We start from the raw sequence: 7,459 nt of genomic DNA, 5'->3' as shown, positions 1-7,459 counted from the left end.
TTTTATTTATTCAAAATTTTACACATCTCTTTGAAAAAAAATGTGGATTTATTTCACGTACATGTTGTCACTGTGATTAGGGTCTGAGATATCCAGGTGTAAGACATATTTTATTCAAAATTATGTGATCCACACTTCGGAAAAATTTTATTGACTATGGTCTTAGCTGTTGCAAAGTGATTCAGACACTATAGTTATATATGTTTTCAAGCAGAGTTTCTTGCATCTATCAGGGTAGGGACAGAGCACATTTGCACCTGGCAGAAATAAGGCAGGGAAGCATATCTTATATTTTACATACTACCAATTCAATATGAAAGTCTTTTTCAGGTGAGGGATCATAGGACAGTGTAATGTCTGTATATGCATTTAGGCCTCGAAAAAGGTCTACGTTGGAGAGGACCCTATGACAGCTGTTTGCACTCTGATGTGTTTATTGCATATACAGCCTGGAGAGGTTTGGGAATCTTGTGAGTTGCATATCTGAAGTATCCATGTATACATGAAAATGGTACTGTACACGTGCTGTTGTTTTTTCCTGCTAGCACATAAGTTTATTTGAAGACACGTTTACCAACTGCTGAAAAAAAAGACAAAAAGTTTCCCTGTAAAATGTTTCTAACTACAGAAGCAGGAAGAGGGGTTTGAGTGAGGCAAAGCGGGGGGAGACGTCACAAGTAATCCTTATCAACTCGTTCCCTTCTTATCTTTAAGGCACATATGACAGCTCTCTGTTCACATGAGTGAGAGAACCTCTGGTGTTTTCTCTGTGACAGACTCTTTCTCTTCTCTATACAGTGCATTAACTTTTTCAAATCTAACACTGATCAGCACATTGAAAAGAATACAATGTTGGACATGCCTTCCAGCTGCTACACATAAAAACGTTTAATGGCAATTATCTTTTAGATACCTCTTAGAATTAAATAAAAATATGATTCAAAGAAATATGAACTTATTAAGTGGATTGATGTGCATTTGGCAGATGTTGTTGCAAGTATTTCTTATACATTCAAATGGTTAGGAATTTAAGGCAGAGTTCAGAAAATTACTTTCTTAATATCTGTCCTGAAGTGAAATTAAATTGGGATTTTGATCTTTTACAGTGTGTGAATAGTAAATTCCCCTGCAACAGTTTGGTGAAGTTTCGCTTCATTTATTGATATTCCAGCTTCAACCTTCCAAAAATGTATTAGGCTGCATAAAAGATTGCCAGCTTTATGTAATTAAATGAACAAAAGAGCATTAGTAAAACATAATGAGGTAATGTTAATGTCACTGGCCATCTGGAAAACTCATGGGAAAAGGTTATCACTTAAAAAGAGACTGCACTTAGTTTTAAAAATAAACTTGTCTAACTCAAGCTTTTCTACCTCAAATGGTCACTGATGATACTACCACTGACCAGTGTGACTTGTGGGTTAAAACAACACAAAAGAAAACCTCATTTGTATGAAAGACCTTCTGCTAAAGGTTAGCAGTAATTTTGGTAACCATCAAAAGCACAAATTTGCTTTCAGAACATCAGAATACTGTAGCACTGTGAGAGCTTGTTGCTTCATTCCAGTTCAGAAAACCGGAGGTAGGATAACTTCAGAGCCATAATTGCCTTGTGGATGCTCCCATATTTATCCTGACCGATGACAGGATAAATTCATTTTAAGCAGCCCAGAATTGGAGCTCTCAGCAGTGTGTTCTAACTGTTCCATTGCTGATATAAAGAGATCTCTTCTGGGGTAAAAACGCTGTCAGAGACTCCTAGTCAGATAGGAACTTTTCATTCCCATTTTTCCACCAAATACTTGCTCTCTAATCTAGCATCAGTCAATCAGCACATAGACTCATAGTCACAGAATGGTTTGAGTTGGAAGGGACCTTTTAAAGATCATGTAGTTCAACCCCCCACCATGGTCAGGTTTCTTAAAGCCCTGTCCAACCTGACCTTGAACACTTCCAATGATGGGGCATCTACCACTTCTTTGGGCAACCTGTCCTTCCAGCTTTTCTGGGACATCTTTATTCAGGAAAAAGAACAGAAAAGTTGTTGATACTTCTAACCACTAACACCAGTCAATAAACTTTAGATTCAGAGGAGGCAGGAAGAAGGGGAAAGACTAAAGGTTGTAATAACAGACTAGCTCAATACATGACAGTTTTTTTACGTGGATGAATCCGTTAAAGATGACGGTAAAAAAAAAAGTGAAATAGCCTGACCCTTGTGAGTCTTTCAAACTGAAGATTCATTAATCCTCCCAAAAGGAAGACTATACTAAGCCTGGAATCCAAGTGGACAGAATGGATACAAGATATGTGAATTGGGAAGCAGACAGGAAGGGTAGACTTGATGACAGAAAAGGGGTTGGTTTCAGGTACTAAAGATGGGAAGTGTGAGAATGAAGAGAGGAGGGTAGAAGAGATTTGGCAAGAAAGCCAGGAGAAGCATTGGAAGTAAGAATGGTAGAAGACATTGAATTTGAAACTACAAAATATTCACCCTATTTTTCCCTGTCTTACATGAATGTACATGATTTTCCATATCTCATTTATTGCTTCACTAGGCACAATCTCTAAGAATAAATAGGTATAATTATAATATCACTTCAGGCTATTTCTAATGATTTTGTAGTTTGTTGTAGTTAGTGTACTAGTGAGAACTTGATTTTTCTTTTTTCTGTGCAGCAGGGTGAAGATTTTTGTGGTTTTATATCTTTTTACACATTCAGACATTAACTATGAAACCATTCCAAAACACCCATGAGGCATTGTTTTCCATTCAGAAAAACAAGTTCTAGCCTTTGAAACATTTATTTAAAAGTAAGGAGAGCAAGGAAGAATAAAAGTATAATCCCTGAATAAGCAGTCACTAAACCTTCTATTGAGGAGACCTGCTAAGGCAAATGAGTCCAGCAGATTGCCAGAAAGCCACTGTTAGAATCACGTATGTACCAACTCTTTTCTTCACAGTGCACCACCTTCCAAAATACATCCTAGAATATTTTCCACAATTTTTGAAAGTACTTTCTACCTACTTTGCTTTTTACAACTGTTTACAGGTTGATTTAAAAGGATATTTCCTGTAAAACTCAGTTCTGATTCTGAAAAACTACAACAAAAAATCCCCTTTCGTGTTCAACATAATCAAAAGTGGTGAATTTCATAATACAAAAACTATGTCCTGTGCTTCAGTGCATTAGCCCTGATTATCCCTAGATTCAATCCAGATGAAAGACAAGCCTGTGTGAGTTCTGGAGTTGTACACTAATACCTATTTAAGGCAAACTCAGGCTTGGTGACAGCAAAAGAGGCATAAGTTTTATAACCTAAATGATGTGTGCTAATGTGTGAGGTGAGAAGGGTTTTGAATTTCACAGATTATAGGGCTAACAAACAGAATCAATTACATTTTGCATGTAGATTAAGTTCTGATGCAGAATCACTTGAGTCATGAATGTTACAATGCAACAGCCACTTGACCACAACTCAGACCTCTGTCTGGTCATGTATATTTTAACTGTAATATCACAGCAAGAAATTATGTGGAAGCACAGTATTTACAGCTGTTAACTGTATTAAGTGTATGGCCATAAGAAATAGTTTAGATGATGTCGGGAAGACACTGTTTTTCAACTTTTTTTTGGATAGAAGTACATCCATATTATTTATCATTAGTTACAGCTGTGGACCAGATAGTGAGGTATCATCAGTGATAAAAAAAATTTCTTCTCTTCTGTTTAGTCCCCAAATCTACAGTACCCATTTGTGTTTTAGATCATACTTGATACTAAAGCTCTTCACATATTTTTGTCGAGATGATTTTGAATTCTGAATCTGTCTTCCAAAACTCTGTGGCCTGTTCAAGCCTGGTGTTATCCACTAATTTAGTAGTTTCCAGTCACAAGAAAAATACCTCCCACCCCTAAATATTGGATGCAATATTCCAGATACTATCTTAAAAATTGTGGAGGAAAAGAATCACTTCCCTTAGTGTACTGGCTATGCTCGTGCTAAAACAGACTGGAGTACTGTACACTGTACACTTATTCTTTATACATTCACTGAACTACCCATCTACTGTGGTAGCTAATTCTCTTTAAATAATCTGTCTTCTTTGTCAAACCCTTTGAATTTACTTGTGTTGAATAGTGCTGATATTATTCATTTTACCACCAGGCAATAGAAAGATGGTACTGGGATGGACCCACTGATGAAGTTCCCAGGTACTGCTATGGTGAATTTGGTCAGGCATTCTGCACTGCTTCTGGGGTTTTGGCTGCCTGGTTTCAGAGCCAGCTTCCACAGTGCAGCTGACTGACTTAAAATCAAATTGCTGGGAGAAGCTTCAGTGGGGCTTGGCCTCCTCTATTTGCAGGAGCTGCTTCTAAGCTGGGTACTCACCCTCGGTCTCCACCTGAGCTACGCTGCAGCTTTGCCTCTACCTTTACACCTGCTGAGCTGATCTGGGTATAGATCCTTACCTGTAGATTTGAACTACTGGCTTGATCTTGGGCATGTCTTATCACTATGGACATGTCTGGTGCTCACTGGACTGCTGGCTGTCCCTAGTTACCATCACGAGCTCATCTGTTCTGCTTGCCCATATGCGGTGGGACTGCACACCTGAAGTGCGCTGTCTTGCTGTCCTTGCCTACCTTGTGGTGATGCTAACTTTTTGCCTCACCTTTCCTTATGGAACAGCTCCTCCTGCTGCTCTTTGATGCACATGGCCATTGTAACCTATGACTCAACCATAATTCTCCTTCTGGACTTCCACAATGTTGAGTATCTTTTGAAATAGATGTGCTGATAGTAGCCTTTCTATAAACAGCGTATGGGGATATGTATGTACTTTGTTAACTGACTCCATGAGGATGGGGTGTTCAGGTTCAGCTAACACCCATCTGATCTCTGTGACGTTGATTTTGACCCATGGGCAGATATTGTGAAAGCTGGTTTGAGAGACCTCCATCTCCATCTGCACCATGGACTTCAAATGGGGTGCCTGACAATCAACACTGAGATAGTAAGGCTACACAAGGCAATGGAGAACCTTCTTCACAGGTTCCAGAGTGCGGTATGGTGACACTTAGTGATAGGTATGAAGTCACTACATAGAACTTTGAAGTGATGTTCTTGAAGTCAGAAAGCTGGTTCCTGCTGTTCTACCCAAGTGCACAGCAAATATGACCCTGGGAACTGGAGGGTCATTTTCTGCAGGCTGAAGAAATTAGCCAGCCATCAGCAGCTCACTTTGCCCCTACCTGGAGAAAAAGATTGAAGGACTTTTTAGATAATTCCTGAGCATGAGCATAATTGAGAAAACAGCAGCAGCAGAATCAAATCCAGCAGCCAGAATAGCAGCAGTGTCAGTCAGCTTGTCGGCTAGTTGCTAGACAGGGTAGGATTGGCCTGGCTTTTGAGGTCTGCAGTGAGTATAGGCATGTGAGTGACTCCAGGTCTCTTAGCCATGGAAACTAAGATCATTCCCTGGTATGGGTTACCAGGACAGTAGACAATTGCACAAAACAACTGCAAGTTCTGTAGTTTGTTACATATGGAATGAATTCTAATATACATAGACAACCAAAACTAAATTTAGAATATTTTCCATAAGCAGTTTGCTGACCTGATCTGTGTTCAGTTCTCTAGTTGTACCTCATTAGGATGGTACTGTAGTATGTTAATAACCACTAACAGATGTTAGTCCATCGTTAAGTAATTTCATTAAATATCCAACCTCTTCTGTTGAAACACCTCCAGCAGAGATAGTATTTATACTATTTGTTTAGAGAAGTCTCTATACTTACTATTCTACTTAATTAGATTCTGTAATGAATGGATTGTATTGCTACAAGTTGATGGATCCATTATCCTGATGATGTATGGATGCTATGGCTCTATTTTCCTGAGATCAAGCTAGGTAGTGGGGCCAAGCACATACCCCTTGGGCAGGTGTCCTAGCCCATGGTGGGGGAATTAGAACTAGATGATCTGTAAGGTCCCTTCTAATCCAAGCCATTATATGATTCTATCATTCTACAATACATAGAAACACACACAAGCACACACAGAATACTCAAGCACACAGTTGGCCATGCAGATCACAAAGACAGAAAAACCTCACCTTCTATAATAAGCTTTGGCAATTTAGCTAATGACACTATGAAACCATCAGAATTAGCAAGACACTTAAAATCTAAGCACCCAGAACATGAAAACAAACCTCTACAATTTTTTCAGTAACATTTAATGCCATATGACATTTAATCTAGTACTTTGCAAAATTTCACCGTACTTAATGACGAATTAAGTGTAGAATTAAGGAATTAAGTGTAGAAACCTCCTTCAAGGTTTCTTACTTCACAGCAAAAGACAAAAAGCCACACAGCACCCGGGAAATGCTTATTTTTAATGCCATAAAATGTAAAAATGACTGTGATAAAGCACAGAAACCAATAGAGCAGCAAATTAATATACATTCCTTCGTCAGCAAACACTGTTGGAAGAAGCATAGAAAACACTGCTGAGTGTGAAGAAACAAGTAGCAGTACAAATGACACAGTGGAAGAGGCTTCCTCTTTGGATAGATGAAAGTACAGACTTTCCTAAAATGCCTCAGATTTTGGTATTCTGTTGAACATTCTGTTTCTATTGAAAATTCTCTTTCAATAATGAAATACATGAAGAACTACTTTCTGTGAGCCATGGAAGGAAAGATCTACCACAGTAAATTACTCTTTAATAAAAACTAACAAAAATTATTTATGGAAAAGCTGTGCAAGTGTAAAGACCAGTGGAATGGCTGCTTTGACAGGCATTCCAGAGAAGGATTCAGTGGTAAGGTTATATCCACAGCAGTACATCTGGAATTAGTTCACCCTGGTATCCACAGATGTGCTATTGCAGCAAAGAAAGGGAGCCTGACAGGCACAAGGTGCTACACTGATGTGATTCATTTCATAAAAATAAGACTTTGAAAAAGTAAAATCTTTACAATAGTTTGTAATGACAGGGGTGTTGACGATGAAACACCATTGTATCTGTGGTGGGTTGACCTTGGCTGGCTGTCAGGTGCCCACCAAACCTCTTTGTAGCAGCTATCTGATTAAAAAAAGGACCTGACCCAGTATGAGAAGAGGCCATACTGAAGAGCAAGTATTTCTCATAAACCCAGAAGTGATAATTGTGCAAGTCAGGGAGAGATTAAGGCGTCAGATATAAAAAACAAATCTAGACATGTAAAGTGGGACATCAGACACTGGAGTGCAAAGCTGCAGTTCAGCAGCTGTATGACCCATCAAATGCAAATCCGTTCTCCAAACTGAAAACACTGTATTTGAATCTTTATCCAATTTGCATGCTTAGATAAGTTGGTTGAGCTATCAACCACCAAAAAAGTGTAAAATAGCATAAATATTGAACGACATTATGATACTTGTCCCCCCCAAGATAAATAGGTGAG

Source organism: Manacus vitellinus, unplaced genomic scaffold (genome assembly GCF_001715985.3).
Source record: "Manacus vitellinus isolate BGI_N305 unplaced genomic scaffold, ASM171598v3 scaffold_28_pilon, whole genome shotgun sequence".
NCBI classification, from domain to species: domain Eukaryota; kingdom Metazoa; phylum Chordata; class Aves; order Passeriformes; family Pipridae; genus Manacus; species Manacus vitellinus.
This window is presented reverse-complemented; position numbering follows the sequence as displayed.